Consider the following 23,617-nt stretch of genomic DNA (forward strand, 5'->3'; position numbering starts at 1 on the left):
GTTCCACACTTCAGAATGAGCAAAATAAGCTGGTGTTCCTTCATTTTAACGCCTCTCCAAGACAGCGCAGGGCTGATGAGAGCGGAGATCAGACGTGGGAGTGGCCCTCCGCCCTGCAGTGCTGCTGTGACCCAGGAAGCAGTATGCGGGCTGTTCATCATTTCCACTCTGACAATTTTATTATACAAGTTTTGTCACTTGCTTGCAAACACTTTTTTTTTTTTAATCTGCAGCTTCTTTTTTCAGTTAATGCCTGACCTCAGCTGAACAGAGATTAGCTCGCGGCTGCCCCTTGCTCTCTAGTTTTCTTCTCTCTGTTGCAGGTTTGTTATCAGTAACTGTAAAAGTGAGTGTGACTAAAACCCCGATCCCCAGAGCACTCTGTGACCCTCACGTGGGGCTGCTCCTGTGTCTGAGGCATGGCTGGGTTTTGCTGGCTGTTACCACAAACTGAGTAGCCCTGCAGGAAAGCGGCGAAAGAAACCTGCGGAGGAGGGGAGAGGGAAGCGAGAAAAATTAAAAAACAGTGAAGGTGGGGCTTGAGAGAAAAATAATCAGTGGGGAGAGAAATGACAGGACTGGATTCTGTACCTCGCCCTCGCTCACTCATAACCCTACAGCTCCCACCACATGCCTATCTTCCCCCCACTTCCATCAGCGGGTGCTGGCTTTCACGTGCTAAGTGCAGCGTCTGGCACCTGTACTGTCACCATCTGGCACGGCCTTGTTCCTGGGAGAGAGCATTGCAGCTGGGAAGGGGCGTTAACCTCCTTGCTTGGGTCTGCTGCTCAGGAAAGTTGTGGCGATGTGGGGGTTGGCCTCTTCTCCCAGGTAACAGTGATAGGATAAGAGGTAATGGCCTTAAGTTGCACTGGGGGATGTTCAGGTTGGACATGAGGAAAAACTGCTTCTCAGAAAGAGTGGTGAGGCACTGGAGCGGGCTGCCCAGGGAGGTGGCCGAATCACCGTCTCCAAAGGTGTTCAAGGAAAAGGTAGATGTAGCACTGAGAGACATGGTCTACGGTGGTCACAGGCATGGGCTGGCGATTGGACTGGATTATCTTATTGGTCTTTCCAACCTTTGTGATTCTGTGACAGCAGGGTTAGTTGTAGAGAATGATGCAAATATTCCTAGTCAGGCTCCGTAAGCAGCAGAAAGAGGACATGCTGGTTTTAATGGCTTGCTATCCTGCTCGCACCATTTTGACACCTTTAAACAGGAGAGCGAGCAAGGCCTTGTACCTTTCTGCCAAGACGTGTTTTTGGCTGAACCACCAGGGCAGTTTCTCAGCAGCTTCTCTGCCAATCATGGGGTTCTGCGCCCTTGTGGAATCTCGCCAGGTTTGTTATACTGTGTATAAATTTATATGTGACAGTTGTTGAGAAAATCACTGTGGAACAAGAGCCACAACGGCAATTAAAAAATCAGCTTAATTTATTGCTCCGATGTCCTTCTCTGGGAAATAGTTTTTAGTGTAATCGGTGATGCCCCACTTCTGGTCTTGTGTTCAATTATTTCAGTGTTAAGAGGGGCAAGATTGTAATGGGTCAGCTTGCAATTTCCTAGAAATATATTGTGTGTTTCTTAATATGCCAATAAAAGGAACTACTTGTCTTAATTTCATCTCTTACTGAAGCTTGAAGGCATCCAGCGGTTCTGCTATGATCAGGACTCATCCTCTCTGGCCTCTATAAATTATGTTGGGTTCAGCATCTTTCAGATTTGGGGTGTGGGGAAAAGCATTTTTGTTCTCTGAAGTCTACCAGCATGTACTCTTGCCCCCTCTGCAAACGAGATGCCACATTCTTCACAGTGCAGTCTTTTTTTGTTGTTGCTTTGAACAGTGAAGCAGATGAGCTGTAGCTGCTGGGCATGAAGATTAATTCTTGAGCGATCCTTTCAGTGTTTTCTGAAATTGAGGTCTTTCAAGTTTTTGAGCCACACCTCTAACAGACGCTTGGTCTGGGTAACCACACAAGCTTCCAGCAAGATAACGCAAGGTGTAAATTAAATTCTCTTTAAAAAATGGCATTAAAGCAAATGAATTATCCACAAGGGCTTCGTTTGCACTTGTTTTGCTGTCTTTGTGTAATCAGCTTTCTGTAAACTTTGGAGAAGAAAGCCTCATCACGCTGGTGTGCCGGCGTGTGGAAAGGGCCGGTAATGGCATTACGCAGCTCCCCAGCCCGCACCCCACTCAGCCTTCGCATGTGTCACTGCAGGCAATTAACAGTGCTTCAAAACCACGCGCGGCTGCTATTCCAAAACACCATTTGATGGTATCAGGAGGCTTGAGAGTGCAAGCAAAAATATGTTTGTTTTGTAAAGGGTGTTTATTCATCACTGGAAGATGCTGAAATAATCAAAGACATCTGCAACACCATTTGCAGCATCAGCAAGTAAATCTTTGCTGCGAGGTACTGTCTGCATAGGATAAAAACACATTCTTAATCTTTATTATAATATTGCATTAGAATGCAGTGTAACTTATTTAGGTGTTCTGCTTTGATCCTAATGTGTTGTGAGGTGCTACACTGAACTGGATGTGGATACCATCAGCAGAGGAGGAGATCCTTAACATCCGAACGTGTGGGCATGTGCCGCAGTTGCCACATCACAAAGGAGGGCACTAGCCCTGCGGAGCTGCCCCCACATGTGTCACTTTTACTGCTGGCTGTCCCTGTGCCAAGGGACACATGTGGCTCAGTGAGAGCAGGGTGCTTTTCCTGGTACTGCCTAGGGAGTGAGAACATGGCACTTGATGGATGCTCTGCAGCCCTATAGCGATGACTTTGGGCGTTCACCTTTGCTTTCAGTATTTCTTCTGAGTTACTTAGATCAAGGGATCTTTTCCTTGGCATTGGTGCTAATTATGTGAAGCAAGTCAGTGGCTGGGATTTTTATTTAATTTCAATGTGCGGTGAGATACAATTAAGCGTAAGCTGTGTGGCTGCGTATTTCCTGAGAAAAATTCAAGTTTATTTTGCAATGGCAAATAGGGTATCAGAAACAAGAAAACGTGATAGCTTTTGTCCTTTTGCTTAGTGTTTTGCTGCTCGCTGTTTGCCTGGAGTGCTGAGGCATCCCCCTGCTATTTGGATCCTGTGGAAGGCTTTTGTACTGGTGAAAAGATCTCCTTCCCCAGTCTGAGAGCTGACCAAGTCCTGATTCTGGTTCCTCTGAGTTCTGCCACTAATGCACTCCCCGGCCTTTAGCCCCCTGAATACAGCCGTGCTGGTGCTTGCTCAGCACAGCCTGCAGCTTTATCACTGCCTTGCACAGGGTATACAATGTGTAAACACTTAGTCAAAATAATAGTAGTAGTAACAATCCTACCTCAAAAAAAGAATAACATCTTAAGAGCTCTTAAGGCCTTCGCTAGAAGGAGCCCACAGTAACTCCCATGATGTATCAGAAAGAGAGGAGCTCAAGCCCTGTACTTTCAGTCACTTTCACAACCTCCTTGCTGCAGCGGAAGAAGCAGATTGCTCAATGAGTTGTCCAATATTTGGGAGGATACTGACATAAGCGGCTGTAAAACAGCACCTGCCTCTTTGCAAAAAGAGTTTCTCAGCTTGTGAAATCTACTGTCCTTCCTCTGCAGGGATGAGGAAAGTCAGCTTCCAGGAGAACTGTGATCCCAGCTTACTGGGGGAATAAACTGGTAGAAGTTTGGGAATAAAGGATGATACTGAAACACTACTCACAGCATAAGGTCCTTCTCAAAGCATGAAAAGTGTGCTGCATCTTCTAAAGATGGGCTGATGCTACTAAGGAAAGGTGCTTTGTTTAGTTTTGTTTTCTGGAAGAAAAAAATGATGTTGCTAAAAGGAGCCTGCTTTGTCCCCAGCTCAACTTTTGGAGATGGTATTATCCAAGAAAAGCCTGATAGAACTAATGGTACATATGTGAAATTTCAGTCTTATTTCTAATATTTTCTTACAGAACTTGAATGAAATCTATAAACTTGTCTTTTTTGGCTGGGAGAGAGATACTTGAGCATGGGTCCATCTGCTTACGAGCTGAGCAACAGGGGATTTGGGCAGGTACATCCTCTGTCCTGGCCTGCAGTTAGAGCTGCACAGTTTTGGTTGTGTACTGCACGTTGACAGTGATGGAAGATGGTTACATGTGAGGCGTGCTCTGACGTCAGGCAGTGTCTGCCCCTAAAGCTTCTGTGAAGTTGCTGGAAAGAATAGTGGGGATAGTGATGACCTAAGAGGCCTTGAAAAGCAAAAGCACTGCAGAATCCTGCTGTGTTTCAGGCAATGAATTGTAGATGTAGAATCATAGAATCGAAGGATCATTAAGGATGGAACGAGCAATAAGATCATCTAGTCCAACCACAAACCCATGCCAGTGGCTGATCTAAACCATGTCACTCAATGTGACATCCACCCTTTTCTTGAAAACCTCTAGAGATGGTGACTCCTCTTAGTCATACAGGACTAACCCCCGTGTGTCCAGTGTGTGTCAGTGATGTCTTGGTAATGGTTGAGCCTTCAGAGAAACAGGTGCTGTAATGCTTTCCAGCTTAAAGCTTGAAATGCTGTAGTGCAAAGGGCATTTGATGCAGAGTTCACAAGATGGCACAGTCTGCTGAATGATGCAGTTTATGTATGGAATGACTCTTTCATTGTGTGTTCCTCCATTAACATTAAAAGTATTGTTTTAATCATCTCAGCTGACGTTCCTCTGAAAGTGCTCAATGGGCAGCTTTAATGCGCTCTGCATGGAAATCCTTGCAGCAGCAGGTACAATAGCTGGTCATCTCACTTGCTTACAAACGTTCCAAGCGATCAAGTGTGACACCTTCCTGCAAATGAGGTAATTCCCACTTGGCACTTAGGCCTCTGAAGAAGAAAACTTTTGTATGGTAACATTAAAGGCAGGCACTTTGTTTTAATCATTTGCCAAAACAGCTGAAAACAATTATTAATTAATAGGAAACATGGACTTTTAACTTCGCAAGCTCTCCAAAGAAGTGTCTGTGACAGCTTGCATCTGGATTTATGGATTATTTGGGTACAGGGGAACTGGGCATCACGCTGCAAAGGTTGACTGCTTTAAATTCATTTTAAGTGTACACATAGCGCTCTTAAAATTAATACGTTTATAAACCCAAATTGGTTCAGTTGAATGCCTTTTGTTCTGTTTCTGGCTTCATTTGAAGCAACAACAGAAAGCTGTGCTTGTTTGTGTGTTTAACCAAAATGCTAAATGCAATTACTCTACCAAAAGCACACAAATATTTTTTGAATAATAGAGGCGCCCCTTTCACAGCGCTTTTGGTATTTAGCACTATGGTTTGGAGACTTGAAGGCAACTTTTTCACATCTCATAAATAACATTTTAAAAATCTCTTAGTTGGCTTGTTTAATTTGAACCAATGCAATGCAGCAACCTCCAGTTTTCCGACTATTTTGATAAGGTTGGAGCACTAGAGCAAGGGGGACGTGGCATTCCTAGTGTTCTAGATTCCGGATCTGACTCTCCTTTCTGGAAAGCATTGCATCTGGCAAACACAGCTCCCATTAAATAAGAAGGGGAGGATGAACTCTGCAGTCTGAGACAGAGCTCCTCTGTGAACTGACTCAGAGAGAGTGGATATGTGAGGATTCATCACGCAGACCTTCTGTTTTCGCCTCTTTTGTCAAGCGAAATAACAGAATTCCTTGGACCGTCAGAAACAGATAATACTCAAAATATTTCAACAAGATGAGACCACAATAGTTACTTTATTATCTTAATTGAGAATCTTGAGACAGCCCAATTATGCTAACAATGGGAGAGTGGTTGCCTAGCCTGTCTGCTTCTAGCCAATCCACTTTTCATTTATTGAGAAATGGATGGTGAATACTGTGACAAGTTTAGCAACTGCAGATTTTTCGTCAGTTACGATTCTCTTTTCTAGCAAACGTGAGAGGTTTTCTTCATGCATTTATGCATTTACTCCTAACAAAGATTCTTTTGTTTGTTTGTTTGTTTTTGTTTAAAGAAGTGTGTGATGTCATCCTTTATTTAAAATTCTGCTAGTCCTGCTAAACCAGCAACTCACCCTTTGCTAGATATCTCAGACTGAAGTCATCTTGTGTACATCAGATTAAGTCTCAAATGCTGAGAGTTACAGAGTCACAGAATCACAGAATTGTAGGGGTTGGAAGGGACCTCTAGAGATCATCAAGTCCAACCCCCCTGCAAAGCAGGCTCCCTACAGCAGGCTGCACAGGTAGGTGTCCAGGTGGGTCTTGAACATCTCCAGAGAAGGAGACTCCACAACCTCCCTGGGCAGCCTGTTCCAGTGCTCCGTCACCCTCACTGTGAAGAAGTTCCTTCGTGTATTGGAGCAGAACTTCTTATGCTCAAGTTCATGGCCGTTCCCTCCTTGTCCTGTCCCCACAGACCGCTGAAGAGTTGGCGGGTCATGCGGTGTAGCTTGTATGACCGACAATTTGGGTGCATCCCATGCCTGTGCGTAGGGAGCTGGGTACCAGACTTCCACGTCATTTGGAGAAAGGTCGCCTGTTTCCCTTGTTAGCATACTTGCTTGTCGATCGTTTATAAAGGCTGGGAATTTGCTCAGCTGTCCTTGTCCTTTGAAGAAGATGCAATATTCACTGCTGTTCACCAAGCCATGGAAGGCAGATACTGGTCTGCGTAGTCCTGTATTCAAGAATAAAATTGTCACAGTGTTCAAAGTTTAAATTAAGCCTTCAGATAATAACGCTTTTTTTTTCTGGGGAGTTTTGCATCAAGTGAGCATCAATAGATTGGGCTAGTCCTTGCTTAAATGAATAGGGCTTAAATAGCTACTGAAATTAGGCTGGCAGGTTGTTCCCCCTCCCTTCTCTTTCCCAGCTCATACTATGCTCCTGGTGGAAGGGAGGATGGCTAAAAGTCAGAGGTAGAGGAATGAGATATTTGTGGAACTCATACCTCTGCTCCCATCTGCAGTGACTGACAAGCAGTCTGTCACTGACCAGCTAAATATCTGGAGGTATTATGGGCTGAACTGTGCCAGCTGGAGAACTGACATTTCTGTTTGTACCTGCTGAAGTTCCACACATGTATCCTGAAATTACTTCATATTATATGTGGGGGCTGTTTGCAAGAGGAACCTTGTAATCTCAAAGCAGTTATCTCCCTGCAAGCCCTTATTTGGGCTGATAGCCGCTTTTCCTCAAAAGAAGGGGAAAAAATGATCGGCCTAGTACTTTTTAAATGCAGACTGAAAGGAAGAAGTAATTTCTGCAGAGCTGCAGTATTTTGTGTCTTCCTATTCTCTTTCACATTCTGCTTGACATACCAAATAGTCTGGAGACTATTTGGTGCTTTGCATCCACCCTCCCAGGCGTAGGGGAATGGTGAACTGCACAGGTATCAGCAGAATACTGTGACCAGTCATGGAAGAAAGTAGCAGATAGCTTCTGGTTACTCACTGGTGTATTAGATTTTTACTAGCAGAACAATTTTCAGGTTTTGGGCCTGCATGGCATATGGAAATAATTGCTTTTAATATGCTCTGGGGTATCGCAATCTGACAGAAAGACAGCACTGCTTCCCTCTCCTGCCACCCAGGGCATGGGATATGCTGATGTACAGATCTGGGTTGGTTTCTGAGTTTCATTTTGATGTTTTTTCTTATTTCCACAGAAGCAGCTGAGGAGTAAATGCAAATTTCCAGGGAAGGTATTAATATATTCTGCAATGACATTTGTCAAAAATGAATTCAGAGCGCTGTTACTTTATAATCTGGTGGGTTTAGCTGGGTGTGTCCAGACCAGTGAGGATCTTTTCTGCCACTGGAAACAGTATTGTTTTACGCCCTTTGATCAGTGTGCTTTCCAACTGCTTAACCTCGGTGCCTAATCCCAGGAACAACACCTATGCAGCAGAAACCATCCCCAGCTCTTGTGTTTCCTGGAACCACTCTGAGGCTGCAGCATCCTCTGAAGCTTGGAAAATCTTTTTTGGCTTTGGTCTAATCCTCTCCAAATCTCTAGATCTGCCCCCTCTGTGGAAATAGTGGGATGTTAACGTTTTAAATTTAAGTATATGTATATAATTTGAGAAAATGATTGATTAGATATGCCAGCCTCAGAAGTCGACCTCAGATATGCCAACCTCAGAAGTACTGGTTGCAGTATACCTCTCTGCGCTGCACTCTTTTTGACTTCTGGTTTCTGTTATTGTGGCAGAGTGAAATTTGACTGTCTCACTATTATCCCATGCTTATGGGAAATGGGAACCCACAGATATCCAGGTATAGAAGTGTGGTATTAAGTGAATGATTTGTTTGCTTTGCACAGTTGTCTAGAAGGTAAAATGCACTATGTTGCTGCAGTGGAGTCCTCATGGTATTTTTCTTTAAAATTAGCAAACTTTATTTTATTTTGCCAGCTTGCTTGAGTGAAAACTGTGTCTTCTTCTTGGCTTTAGTCTGTATTTGCAGATCATTTTGTGAACAAAAGCTGAGGGTTTTGCCATCCTTTTAAATGACATTGTGAATCCCAGAATCAAAGCAGGAAAATGTCTCCCAGCCTATATAGGCAGAGATGAACAGATGCTGGATTCAGCAGTTGTTTTATGTCTTGCAGCCTAAAAGTCACAGCACAGACATTGGCGAGAGGCCCTTCTTCAATCAAAACACTTAAGTAATCTTATCAGTTGAGCAAAGTTGCTCCTCCTGTCCCGAAGAGAACATGGTGCAGAAGCAGGCACTTTCTTGCAGCAGTGAATGAATGAGATTTGCTCTAGCCAGTATTTTCCTTCCATAAGATCAGCAGAATACTGTTTGCTGCACTGTGTTTTTGAAATCTTCAGTTGTTATGAATCAGAGCTAAAAGAAGCACCAATACATTTTCTCTTCGTAAGAAGAAAGAAAGGCTGATTTAAAGAAAATCAACGGAAAAGAGTGCAGGAAGCTGCCGATGTGGAACATTTTAACCCCTTACCAATACAGCCTTTTAATCAAAGGTTGTTTTTTTTTCTGTAAGATGTCACTTTGAAAGGTTCTTGCTCATTAACTGCTGATGAAAATGTTTTGTTGCTAAATTTGGAGGAACTGTGGCTGATGTAAATTTTCTGTGTGAAAACCTGTAGAAATTGGCTTCAAATAGCAAAGGTGAAGGTGACAGAGATGTTCCAAAGGAATGCTTCAGCTCTCAGGAATACAAACAGAGTCATGAGCATTTCTTGCAGATTTGCATAGAGATATGTTGATTCAAAACAGAAGGATTTTGATGAGCAGAGATTAGCTTTAGCCATAGCTGAGTAAAGAGGAAAAAAGGTAGGTCAAATTCAAAACAACGGAAACTCAACAGCTTAATTACACGCTACAGATGGTCCTACTTCTTCTGTCAGCTAAAATGGAAAAGTCCTTTGTTAAATGTTATTAGTACACATGAAACTATGCTCTTTAAGGCAATGCCAACTGCTTCTGAAATCATGACAGAGAATCAAGTTATGCTATGCTTTCTTTTCTGGAATTCATGCGTTTTAGGTTGCGAGTGAAACTTAATTGTGTCAAGTGGGAATGTTTGGATTTGAGAAATGAGTTGGTACACGCTCATATGAACTTTTGTTGCTGTTCTGCCCTTTCAGTCAAGAAATTCTGATGTCTTTGGACTAAGTAAGTTAGTGAAAGTAATGCAACAGCTTAGATAATGTAACTTTTGTGATGACAAAAGAATGGCTCAACATCAATTACATATGATCAGTAATAAGAGTGAACTAAAATTACAGCCTGACACTGCTTAGGAGGGGACATGGACGATGTGTGTAATGTATTTCCCTCATTCCAAAACTTGTCTGACTACCAACCTGACTACAGGAAAATCCTTGTAATTTGGCTTTCGTTGGCTGAATCTCCAGTGGAATCTAGGGCATAAATGCATTGCCTTGTACATATCTCAGCCCAGATCTAACATGGGAGCAAGAAAATATGGGAAGGCTTGCACTGCTGTCTCTTCTCCTCTTCTTGAACAATAACAGGAATAGCACAGGTTTGGTCACATTGCAAAGCAGACAGTTAATATTGCCTTTGTTTTAGCTCTACTGAATGGAAAGAGAGGCCCAATTTTTTTTTTACCTGTCCAGCACAGGTATCCTCTGACAGACTGCAGAGCTGCTCTCAGGCTACCTCTGAGGAGGCACTGGGGAAATGCCCTGGTTCAATGTCTTAGGCTTTCCCATTGCACCTAGGCCCTGGCCAGGACAAATGCAGTGATCACTACTCTGCGGACTCTCCCTTTGCCTCACATGTGACACAGACTTGTCCCTTTCCTTCAGTTTGGCCACCAAGAAAAAACATCTGATGCAGCTCATGAGCTTTGCGTTATGGTGGGTCTGGGTCAGAATTTGTTTCTTCTATTAAGTTAGGGCTATAAATAAGAAGTTCTAGGGCCCTTGGTTTTAAATTTGGAAAGACAGGGTAGGGTAGCCAGGTTGTATGCTTTAAGCTTTTGGTTCCAGCACCTGTGAGCTAAGGAAGCATATGTGGTGATAAGTTTTGCCAAAAAATTATCAATAACAACCTGAGGTCAGGCTCAAGTATGTCACTATCCACTTTTGTGCCCTTCTGCCCCACATACTAGAAACCGAAGAATCACTCTAATCTGAAGAGCCAAATGTTTGATTTTATGCCAGTGAGCACCCGTTAACAGGGCTTTCCTGAGGTCTTTGACCTGCAAACATAGATAAGCTGCTCTTGTGGGTAAGGAGACTGGAAACTGTTGGGCTGCAATCCAGCAGGTTACATCCCAAGCTCTTTACCTTTTTAATAGGTGCTTGAACTATTTGGCAGGAGGCCAATGAGGTCTGCCGGGTCTGCAGTGGGGCAAGGAGTTACATTAAAAGACCTAGTTTCTAATTAATCCAGAGCCTTGTAGCTCTTTAAGTGGCTTGCTCAGAGCTGCAGAGGTTTATGGTCCCCACCGAGTGCAGAAAGAGGTAGATGAGGCCTCCAATTCTTCTGAACACTGAAGACAACATTACCATTTTGAAACTGTCCATTGAAAACTGCTAGAAAATTATCTGTGAGGTTGTATCTGAGGGTCAGAGGCAGGAACAAAGATTAATTGGCTGATGTTTCTCTCATGGGCAGGAGTTCAACACTGTTATATACTTTCTTCGGTTAAAATAGGTCTTTGCCTCTAAGTGTTGCTTAGCAGCTTGTTTTTAGAGGACACAAGAATGAAGGAAGAAATAATAATCAAAATTTAGCCTAATGTTTTTAATTCTTTCTGCACATGCTGACGGTAATTACTGGATGTTGGGAAATTCCTTTGCTGTGCCACAGTGGAATTTTGGCATAGCTTTGGCAGAGGTTGCAGGAGGTGGCTTTGGATTGCTCAGCCATGTTGTTGCTTTTGATATGCTCTTGCTTCATGGCAAGTATCTTTTAAAGGCAATCTGTACCTTCTGATGCTGAAGGACATCACATGTGAGAATATGATGACCCTGTAGCTCTAATATTTGACAGAGCTCTTTCGTGTAGAATTACTGCAATGAATGCCTCTTTTTAGCAATGGGGAGGGGCTTTGCTTGGAAAAGGCCTGACTAGCACGATGTTTGTATGGTCAACTGACCAATGAATGCAAAGCAGTGCAGTGCTTGCAGTACAGATTCCTCTGCTGCTGGTTACCATTGAAATGATGATCATCTGCAGTTAAGTGGCAGTTCGGTGGAGAGCTTGTTAAAATGTTTTGTCTAAACAATTTGCCCTCACAGGGATTTTCAGGTCCTTCAGATTATATTTACTCGAAGAGAATAATTAAAGAAAAAACAGCAGGCAGATAACAGCTTCACATAGGAAGGCCATTTTGTTCATTTATATCATCTTTGTAAACTGAGTATGCTTCTTAATATGCTATAAATTGAGTTGAGATGAAAGATCTAAGAAATGGGACTCAGGTTGCCTGAGTCCTATGCAGCGTACATTTAATACGTTTTCACTTAATCAACTGTTAATATGTATGACAAAAGTAAATATAGCAATTGAACAACACAGTGCTAAATGCTGTTCTGAAAGAAAACCACACTGGGTGAACTAAAACAACTGCATTTCTTACTAATCTACACAATGCATTTCGTTTAAAAGGAGAATTTATAGTATTTGAAATATCCTACCACATACTGAAACTTTTAGTGTAAACTGCCACTTTCTGGCTATCACATATTGAAATACTTGTGGTGCATAGTGAAATTTATGTTACATAGTGTAAAATATATAGTGAAACCGAACTGATGTATAATGAGACACACATGTGCCTGCAATGACTTATCAGTTCCATTATTTTCTAACTAACATTGTTTTCATGATCAAGTTTTTCTGGGTCAGAGGAAGACAATGGTGAAAACCAGGAGTGGTATTACAGTGGGGAGCGTAGGCCCAAACTTGCACAAAACCCCCACCAAACTGAGTTATCCTTTTGTCATTTTTGGAGATAAATCCTAAATGCAAAGTCTGCTAATGGTTACAGTATGTCTCTGTTTCTCTGCCAAAACTTCATTATGAACATCAACATTGCCCAGCCAGGGAAATACCACCAGCCACAAGTGGAGAAGCCGAGTGCTAGATTCTCAGCCATTTTCACCAGGATGGGTCTGCCATGTGAAAGACCTCAGTGAGGTGTGCTGGGCCCTGCAGGCGCACCTGAGCACAGGTCAGATCATCTGGGACATGGTGACCCGTTCTGGTGCTTCTTGTGAGAAGGAGGCAGCTGGGCACATCAGACCGGTCCTCCCTCATCCTCCTGTTTGGGATGTCCTTTGCAGGGAGATGGTGGCTGCAACCTGCAGTACTTCTTCCCCTGCTGCTTAGGTTTGTATTTTTTTTTTGGTTAAAGCCTGACTGTGCAGCCAAGCATCCCTGCCGGGCAGGGCAGGCTGGCTGCCCTGGGCGTGCCCTGCTGCCAGCAGAGCAGGGCTGTGACAGCCGGTCCTGTGGCTTCTGGCCTCCCTGCAACCTGGGGCTCCTCTGCGGGGATGTCATCTGCAACTCGCCCTGACTCCCTAACCTCAGCCACAGTGTGGGCCGAGGGTGTCACATCCAGTTCTAGCTGTGCAGCTTCCTTCCTGTGCTGGTGGACTGCGATCTTGCAGGCCCCACTTGGCACAAGGCTGTGAGACTCCTCCAGCCCTGCCCACTCCTGCCCAGAGCTTTCCACCAGACCGCTCAACAAAAAGAGGGGAAAATGAACAACAAATCTCACATTTCCTTGACCTGCACAAATCCTTAACTCCAGAAAGGAGGTTTCTTTTATGGATTATATTTTGACTGGTTTTGCACCAGTGCCAGTGTGATGAAAGGCTTTAGCATTCAGAAAATGGTAATAGTAATGAAATTCCCTCTTTGTGATCTCCTTAACTGCCTTGATAACATGCAAGTCAAGGTGCGTCTGTCCCCTCCTATTCAGAGGCGTATTGGCCTTTTGCTAAACCAAAACAATGTAGGCCATCTTGTAATTGAAAGAAGACCTTCCTACCTCATGGCTGTTGTGCAATCAGTGCTCATCAAGGATGGCTGAAGGCACAAGACAAAACACACCCTGCGTTTGAGGGTAATGTATATTAACCTTTCCACTTGGAATGCCTAATTGCTCAAATATTGCCAACATTGTTCAAACTGCCAGATATGTCAGGGAACAGGCAGAACTGGAGGGACAACTCTATATAAGGGGTATGACAAATTTATTGGGTAAACTGTATGGGAGTGCTTAACCCTTCTTTCTGTTCTGTTTTTTGTAAGGACAACTGCCAAGCAGATTTGATCATGACTAATTCATGTGAGGAAATAGCACAGAGAGGTTAAGCAGCAACAACCAGTTTAATTTCACTTGTTACCAACAAGGCCTAACTTCAGTTTCAAAAGAAGATGAAAGGTAAGTCTGCCATTTGCTCTCTATGTTTTAAAAGCTGCAAGAGAGCTTGAAAAGAGATGCGCCCTTTGTTATTGGCCTAACTTCTGTGTTTGGAGCAGAAGGAGGAGACAAACACCATTTAATTTGTGTGTGTATTACTACAAAAGGTCTTGAAAGCATTGAACTTGTCTTTTGTTTTTATTCTTTCCCATTCCTAATTTTTGAAAATCACTTGAGAGAGGTACGTTAGTTCATGCTGAAGCAGGGCAGACAGCGTATGTTCCCCTACACATATGAAGGCCCAAGCTGACCACGATATCAAAATGATAATGAAGAAATTATCTTCTGGGAGAAAGAGAAATAAACAGGAGACACAACTGAAGTACCTGGGCAGCAGCTCTAGCAAACAACACGTTAGGTGTAAATGTTTTGCAGGTGGTACAGCCATCTGCTACTTCTTTTTTGACCTATCTCCTCTGAATCAAAGGGTGAGACAAGGAGTGGATGAGGTAGTACATAGATAACATTTTAGCAGATGATTTGTGATCAGGGAAACAGAACAACTCGTAATACTAGGAGAAAAAGCCATACTGTCATCACAGAATAATAGGTTTTTAATCCTTGACTGTTTCCTTGTATGATATGCACTACAGAGCGCCACCGCTCCTTTGAAGCCCTCTGCAACTTCATTGAGATAGACTGTGGCCTTTTGAAAGATGCTCAGGCGAGGCTGAAACATTTACCAATCCCTTCACCTCTGTGGGTAGATTGTTCATTTGCTAAAGGAGAATAGAACAAAACCACTTGACCTCTTCAAAGGCAATATGTAGAATTATTATTCCTGTGAGCTAACTTTGGTAAGACAGGCTGAGCTTTCATAAACTCCGGCTTAAACACAGCTCTCATCATTTGAAATGCTTCTGCATAAAATAATATTGATTTCTGTCTCCACTGCATGGGTCGTAGGTGAAGACTCCAAAATCAGGCTGCTGAGCTGGATCTGCCCTGTGCTGGGCTAGATGAATCCCTATGAGGAGGCTGAAGTCAAATCACTCTTGCCTACATTAGCAGCTTAGCAATTTTCTCAGCATCTGCAGGAAAGCTGGTGGTGTTCGTTTGTAGTAAAGGGAGTGCTTTACTGGTGTGGACTGTGTTATTTTCTTCCCTGTCTGCCTGCATCCAGACGTAGAGATGTCAGTGTACTTACAAAAGCATGGGCTCCACACTACTGGGTTTTCAACTCCAGGGGAAGTATTGTCAATGCAAGATATATCAGAATAGGGGAAACCCTAAAAAAGGGAGCAATTTGACAATACCAACACAGCAAAATGCTGAAGATGAACTTTGGCAGGGCGGCAGCAGATGTCTGAGGAGCCTCAGTGCACAGTAGATGGTATAGTTTGTCAAGTCATGGGTGAAACTTCTTGTCTTTAAGTCAGAGATGAGAAATTCTAGGCCTTTCAACGTGGGAGAGCTGAATCTGTCAAAATAGTTTCATTTTGCATCTGCGAACTGTGAAAAGACCTGTCTTCCTTTTTTTTTTCTTTGCTTGTAGTGTTTCATCTCACCCCTGCCTTCAGTTGCATGTGTCTCCTTGCTCAGAAGGCACTGGGTTTTCCAGTGAAAAGGTGACATTTCATTGCCTCCCTCTGCCAGGTCATTGCTGGGGAGACCAAAGGGAGCCAGCGGCCTTCTTTCCCCATAAGGGGTAAGCTGGGGGCTGGTGACATTGAGAAGAAGTGGGAGACCCCACTGATGCTCACCAAGAGGGAAAGGGGACAAGGCTGGCAGCGGGTACATGGGGCTCCCCATCCACCCATGCAACACAAAAGGGTGCCAGGCTGCTCCTGGCAGCAGAGTAGGCTGCTTGATTCATGGAAAAGCTCAAATCTATCATGTTAAACCAACATCCTCTGGGCCAGCCACAGTGTTTTTTCGATGTGGGAGCTTGCCCAGAAAGCCTGCTAGAATAGCACAGAGGCTGCAGGCTCGGGCTCTCGGAGGCTAAGTAAAGCCAGTACTACGGCTGAGTCAGACCCTCATAGATATGTGTAGTGATGTGGTCTTCACAGGATGTGTGCTACCTTTCCCCACCGCCTTTGCCATCAGAAACAAAGGGAGGCTCTAATTTGTAAAACCTGTATCTTTGTGGTTGCCTTGATGGAGAGGGGTGGGGGCAATAGAAGGATCCCCTCAGCCAGGGGGCTGGACACTGCCTGTGAGAGATGCATTTCTCACTGGCTGAGCAAAAAGAAGCTGTGTGTAACATAGAAGAAGTCACTGAACCTGAATTTTCACAGGCTATTAAATACAGCAGTCCTTCATTTTAGGTGTCCAGTTTGAAAGAGTTGAATATTCCCAGTGACCCCTATGCTATATTCAAATAACATTTTGCTTGAGAAAAAACACCCCGAGAAATCTGGGCACCCAAAAAGAAATTTGAATTCCAACTTCTTTATTTTTGTTTCTTCTCTATCATGCACTGGGATGTCACCTCCCTGCCCCATGAGGGTTTTGCATGACACAGGTGCAGCTGGTGGAGCCTTCAGCCGTTCTCCTGCTGGGCCCACCAAAAGCACCAGGGAGCAGCCGGACCTGGCCAGAGCTGGAGCGCAAGGCTGGTGACAGAGGTGGAAGGAGAAGGAGGGCTGCCCTGCCCCATCCCATGCAGGAAAAGCATCTCTCATCCCATGTGCTGAGTGAGGTACCGTCCCTGTGGGAAAAAGAGCATGTGGTCCTGCTGAGGAGGGCTGTTCCTTATGGGAAGATAGATTTGATTGATTCTAGTATTTCATAACCTTTAGGTGCTTGACATTCAGGAAGACTAAGTACTTGGTCCTTCACTTGGGTCTTAACAAACCCATGCAGCGGTCTAGCCTTGGAGAAGAATAGCTGGAAAGCTGCCCAGCAGAAAGGGTCTCGTAGTACTAGTCAACAACCAATTGAACATGAGCCCAGGTAGCCAAGAAGGCCAATGGCAGCCTGGCCTGCATCAGAAATAGTGGCTAGCAGGACTAGAGAGCTGATTGCCCCTTAGATATGGTACTGGTGAGACTGCACCTTGAATATTGTGGTCAGTCCCGGGTCCCTTACTCCAAGAAGGATGCGAGTTACTTGACAAGAGCAATGAAGCTGGTGAAAGGACTAGAAAACAAGAGTTATGAGGAGAGGCTGAGGAAATTGAAGTTGGTTAGTCTGGAGAAGAGGAGGCTGAGGGGAGACCTCATCACTCTCTACAGCTACCTGAAAGGAGGTTGCAGTGTTGAGCTCTTTTCTTGGGTGACAGGTGATAGGATGTGAGGAAATTACGTCTATTTGCACTAGGGGAATACTGAGTATTAGGAAGAATTTATTCACAGAGAGGTTGGTCAAGCTTTGGAAGAGGCTGCCCGAAGGAGTGACGGAGTCCCCATCCCTGGAGGTATTTAAGAAACACGTGGATGTGGCACTAAGGGACCTGGGATAGTGATGGGGTTTGGTAGGTCAGGTCGGTGGTTGAAATAGTGATCATGAAGGTATTTTCCAACCTAGATGACTCTACTATTAGAACCATACTCACGTTGTTTATTGTGTGGAGAAGAGGATGTCTGCGAGTGAGTGAAAGTTGCATTAACATTTTGATTCAAGCGGGGTTTCCACCAGATACAGATGGATGTCTAACACAATACCTATTTATTTCCAGGCAATATGAAGTGAAGGCCCACTCAGTTTCAGCATACTTCAGGGGACCCAGGCTTTTAATCGTGTGTAATATTCCCGACAGCAGATGAGAGCTCATATATTATTGTACTTAAATCTGGAATAAGTTGTTGACCAGCTGTAGTCTGTGTGAGGAGATACCAAACACTTCTCTATGGATAATGACAGTTCCAGCCTGCAGCCCACATGTGGGTTGGAGGCAAGAGCCAGGACTAGTAAAAATCCCCCCTGTACCTTGGGAAGCTCTCTCTGCCCTGTAGTGTGCTTGTACACTTGTCCTATAACAGTGCAGAAAGTTCGGGGCGGAGTGGCTCGTTTTTCGGTGTGCATGTCAGCCGAGGTTTCTTCCCTTCTGTCTGCACCCAAGAGGTAAATTAGTTAAGCAGAGGCATGAATTATTTGCATGCAGCTGAGGTGGCAAATGTGTTATCTTAACAGCAGAAAAGGAAATGGTTCTCTATAGATTATTAGTTACTGAAAAAGCAAAGGCATGTCTTTTGTTGCTGCCACACCACTGGTCTGACTGTTGAGTAGATACAGATCAATATCCCCCCTTCCTCCTCGCCCCCCTCATTCTTCACATTTTCACTTCAGCTGAGGTGAAGAGGTTTCACTTTAATTTATGTCATTCTTGTATTGCCAAATGTCATGCCAGAGCAACTGAACCAGGCGTGATCTGACTCTGTGTTGTGTGCTCTCACATGCAATGCCCTCGTGGGAAAATGCTGAGAGAAAATGGAAATTTAAGCTCTGCACTTAGCCACTGTGGTTTTTGGGTTTCTAATAGTGCTTAGTTTGTAAGCTCCTAGGGGCAGAGAGAGTTTTTGTTGAGTTCAGTGTAGCCATAGCCCGTAAGTGAGGAATTCTGAACTCTGCAGTACTGCAGAGTAGTATCAGCAACCTGCTCACCCTACAAGCAGCACAAATACACACTGCTGCAGACTGGAGGATCTCAAAACAAGGTACAAATATTAGATTTACATCACAACTTGTACAGGCCTTGTACGTATTCTACAGATGAGTTGGGTGCTGTATGGGAAGGTCAGCTGACTTGTTCCAGACCTTGCAACCAAGTTAGTGAACGGAGCAAACCACAGTCAGCGATCTTGGCTCCTGGGGCACTGCTCTTGGTGCAAAACTTGGCTTTGGCCTTGAAATACTGATATTTCTAGAGAGAAAAAAAGTCTGCCTTTATATCTCCATTAGCAGATAAACTAAAACTGGGCTACTACATTCCCATGTGTACGTGTTTAGCACTGAGTTAGTGTTTAGATTGATCTAAACAACTGCATTAAAAAACAAATGCCTGAGAAATGGTATGAAGAGGCATTCCTGGACTCAGATACCCCAGACCAGGGGGAAATGAGGAGCTGTAGCTGAACTCTGTGATTGGCCCACCTCTGAATGTGTTTTCTGGAGTCAGACCCTGCATGGATTTGGGATGTGCCCTTCCTTGCATTCATGGCTAATGTGCAGAGGGATTCCATAGGAAGGAGGCAAGTGGAAGAGAATCAGGATTTAGGATGTTCACTTTTAATGGGGCTCTGAAGAATTTTGCAGTGGTGACTGCTGCTTCAGGAGAATGGGTTGGTTCCTGTTCTCCAGTCTCCTAAATTTGGATGAGCAGCTGAGGTTCTGAAGGCCGCCAAGGAGCCCTCCGTGCCACTGGCACTCCCCTTCCTGCCTCCTTTGGGAGCTCACTGGGGATCATCTGTGCTGCATCACTCCGGCCCTGCAGCATCTGCGTGTGCTGGGGCAGCCATGCTGCGGGGGCTGCTCTGCCCCAAACCCTGGGCTCGCTTTTGAGTTTGAAAAGTGACTGTGAAGCAACCGACACAGTCATTCCTGAATGTTGTAGCTGCAGGGCGGGGGGGGGGATTGAAAACCTCAAGCAGATCTGAGGGAGGGAAGAAATCTGCATATCGCTCTTAGCTGAATGTAGGTCATAACTTCATTTGAGAACCATTCAGATATTTTACGAACAGGCCTCCTGGCAAACTGTGGTGCCTAACACTGAGGGAGGGAGGGAGGGAGGCAATGGGGTGGGGACCATCTTGGGGGTGCTGCATTGACCTCCTGCAGACCCAGAGAAAATATTCAGCATGCCATCATCCTCCTGGATAAAAACGCTGGGGATTTGGTGAGGGCAGAGCTTCTAGGAGGGCTGTACAGGGCACCGGGCTGTACAAGGCACCAGGCTCCAACCATGGGGGCAGGAGCTCATGGGGACACCATGGGGTTGCCTTCTGTTGGAAACAGGCTCTGGGGACTCTGAACACCCACTGCATCAGGTCTGGGGTCCCCAGGCAGGAGGAGCAGAGGTGGAAGACATGATCACAGCCCAAGAACCTCCAGCACCAAAACCCAGCATCAGGTCCTGAGAGAGTGCTGTGGGGATTGGGACAGTGGGGATGTAGGAGAACCTGAGCCCCAGGGTTTCAGCTGGGCTCCTGCAGGGCATCTTAGGGTAGTGCCAAGGCTGCGGATTTGGAGGCAGTTTAGGGCCTCGCTGAGCACTAGGGCTGCAGCAGAATGGGGGTCTTGGTTGAGGAAAGGCCCGCAGCCATCATTCCACTCATTAGGCTGAATTCAAAGCATCTTCTCTCAGCTTGCAGTGTCAAGAGGTCGGGCGCATGCTGAAGCTGTTTGGATGCTGCGTTGATAAGGCGAGAGCAAACTGTCCCTGTGGCTCCTGAGAGCAGAATCAAACTGAAACTCACCACTCAAAGTAGAAAACACTTAACACCCACAGCTACAGACATGCACGATTTGCTGCAGGACAGGTTAGAAGAGGAGCCTTGTCTTGCACCCTTGGGTCTCATTAAAAGAAAATTAAAAAAGCAACACACACGGACACGCTGGTGACTGCAAGCACCAGTGTGTGTTCCCTCCTCAGCATTCAGCTGACTTCTACTGAATTATTAAAAAAGCACATTTTCACTTTTCATGTATCCCCGCTCCCTTTTGCACCTGGTTATGGTTTCTACACCATTTTTAACTTTTGTTTGTTTCATGACTGGTTGCAGCCCAGGTGACAGCCCTCTGAGAATCCAGCAGCAGCAGAACCCCAATCCTTCCCTACTGGTGAGGCCCACAGATACCTACAGAGGGCTGTGAGTCTGGCAAGGAGCAGCCTGTGAATATGCACAGAACCTGCCCTTAGAAAAATGTTGCCTGAATGCACAAGGTAGGCTTAGGACAGGGGAAAGCAAATGCCGCCTGTGGTTTGCAGATGGACAGTTCTCATGCAGAAAGTCTTGCTGTGAAAACCTGTAAGAGTGGGAACAGGAGCATAGCCCAGTTAGTCTTGAGTAGGCTTCTGCCTGCTGTGCTCATCGTCCTGCTGAGAACTCTCTCATTTAAACTTGGATTTAATGGGTAAACTCATCTGGGAGACACACCAGGTCCCCCATCCATCCTGACAGGCAATCCCTCAGCAGAGGGGAAGCAGGGATGAGACCCCCAGCACTTATTTTGCTGTGCATATTTCAGTGTGAGCCCAATTACTGCACTTCCCCATGAAGTGAGGACACTTTGGGGCTGGAATGCTGTAAGGAATCTCACTTGGTACTGGGATAAGGAAATGATCAAGGACTTGCCTAGTCACAATTAATGGGGAAAAAAAAGAACTGAAGGCCCTTATTAATCATTGCACAATGAGGAAGTCACACTGGTTTGGCTCCCTTCAACAGAGCTATTTGGTCACACCTACCTAAGTGGTTCGGCATCCCAACCATGTCCTTGCACACCTGACGAGGTGAGGACCGCCTGCTGCACCCACGTAGCACTGGGCTGCCTGGCCCCAGCAGCCGGGCAGAGGACCAGCATCCAGAGGCCAGCATCTCTCTGTACGGGTGTGCCCTCCCAGCTCCAGGCACTGGTTTCTGCTGCAGGCCCTGGTGCTGGTGCCTGTGCATCACAGCGCACGTCCTGTAGCTGGTGCTTGACAATATGGAGTGTGCAGCTGTAGGCTGCAGTTACTGCCACCATGACCGTGATGGATGTGAAGCATGTCCACATGAGAACTGAATGGCAGCAGCTGTGCTGCATATAGGATGTCCCTTTCTCAGCATCTCATAACAAACTAATCTCCCATGTTTTGGGGAAGTATTGAGTCTTTTACAAAATATGTGTTATTCTACTCCAGTCAGAACTGGTCAGTGCTTGTCAGTTAAAGCCTTCTGAGTGTCCATCTGTGCTCCATACACCCCAGACCCTTGCCCCCACCAGCTCTGGCCTCACTGCTGTGCTGGGTGCAGGAGGGAGTCCCGCTGTGGAAAGGGATGTGGCAGCCATTTGGGGAAACTGGTTGTCAACCACCTCCAACACATCGGGGAGCTTTTCTGAGGCTGCCATTGTGACTTCTGTTTGTCAGATACCTGCCCTGTGACGGGCACATTCCCCAGCCCTGCCACGGCCACTCAGCCCCAGCTCACACAGTAATTAGCCAAGAGCTTCCTGGCTGCCTATAATTATGGTCAAAACTATTGCCCTCTAATGTCATGCTTCCACACAAAAGCACAGGCCTGGGCTCCATCTCACAAGGAGCACAGTCCTGGCACGTGTTGGGGTGGCTCCACGTACCCACAGCTGCTAACTGAACATGACGGGCTCACATCCCATGGGTGAATCATGTTGTCTTTTTCAACCTCACAGGTGTAATTGCCTACGTTTGGTCTTCCAGGTCTTTATAAACTGTCCAGAATGGTGGACCCTCCTCAAAGCTGCATTTGATACAGTCTCGGCTCCTGTGGTGAGGCAGCTCAGCTGGCAATGCCACGTCGCGCTTGGTCCCCTGTTTCAGTGGTGATGGCAGTGAGGTAGGCCTCATGTCCACCAGCCCCAGCCAACAGCTCCAGGGGCACGTGGCTCCGTGGGGCTGCAGCCAAAAGCTCGCGGTGCTCGCACTGGTCACTCCGCAGACCGTGAGCTGTCCTGGTTTTGTCACTGTCCATTGCTGACCCCCACATTTCTGGTGACAGCGCTCCTTCAATGACTTCTAACTGGCTGTGGTCTGCCAGGAACAACAGCCCCAGCTGCCGCACTCGGCCTCGTGAGGCTGTGATCTATAACGTGCATTGTCTTTTTATGTAATGCATTTTATTAAACATCTTCTAAAGCTTACAAGTGTCCCCAGGACATAACTCTCCAGCACAAAGTACTGCTTTGCCAAATAATGAAGTATGATTTATGGCGGCAACGGTTATCCTATGCTTTTTTTTTTTTTAAATTATTACAGCAATAGCTCTGTCGAATATAGGAATATAACATGCTGCATTTGGCACGTTTATGACAACAGGGCTCTGGTTTTCTTAACTCCACAGCTCTGTGCTGGCAGAATGTCAAATTCTTGAGACAGATGTTTAAATGAATTTTAAGAGGACAGTGAAATACTTTTAAAGCATCGTACGGCACTGAGCGTCTCAATATGAGACGGCACATTATTCCTGTAACATTCAGGTAGAGGAGGCCAGCACATGGCCTTTCTGGTTCAGATCTCATGGTAAATGACGGGAATAGCAAATGTCAAAATTGCTTTCGGAGGCATCCTCGCATGTCGTTACTTTTTGGCTGGGGGTTTTGGGATTGACGGTTTTGGCTGGGGGTTTTGGGGGACGCCTGACCTACCCTTTAGGTTTGGTTTGTGTTCGCATCTCAGTGGCGAGTAGCAAAAACAGATCCACATTTGTTTTGAATGCTGTTCCCACCATGCTGATACAGGGCTAAGTGGTCTCATGCTGACATTTTGAGTGTGTCATTGTGGTCCCAGTGGTTACAGTTTCAGGCCAGAAATGACAATCATTTGGAAAAATGTAAATGAGAACCCTAGTCGTATATCTTAGAGGCAGATAGCGTTCAAGTATTTCCATTGAAACACTGAAAAATTAATTAAAAAAACCCAACTTTTTCCTAAGGTATTGGCTACAAGAGCGTGCCATAATGAAACACGACCAGGGTGTTTGGCACTGGCATTGTTGTTTGCCACTTTCAATCACGGAAACTCGGAGCCCACAAAAGCAGGAGTCAGCATTGTTGGAGACATCATCGCCGTCAG

The 23,617-nt window shown here is 45.4% G+C and overlaps 1 long non-coding RNA gene across 1 annotated transcript; it reads left to right on the forward strand.

Annotated features, from left to right (window-relative positions):
* LOC110395344 lies at positions 6,231-23,613 on the forward strand. The gene is made up of 3 exons (XR_002436350.1): positions 6,231-13,884; positions 22,247-22,382; positions 23,478-23,613. It is a non-coding gene; the product is annotated as an uncharacterized LOC110395344 (long non-coding RNA).

The sequence above is a fragment of the Numida meleagris genome, chromosome 3 (genome assembly GCF_002078875.1).
Source record: "Numida meleagris isolate 19003 breed g44 Domestic line chromosome 3, NumMel1.0, whole genome shotgun sequence".
NCBI classification, from domain to species: Eukaryota; Metazoa; Chordata; class Aves; order Galliformes; family Numididae; genus Numida; species Numida meleagris.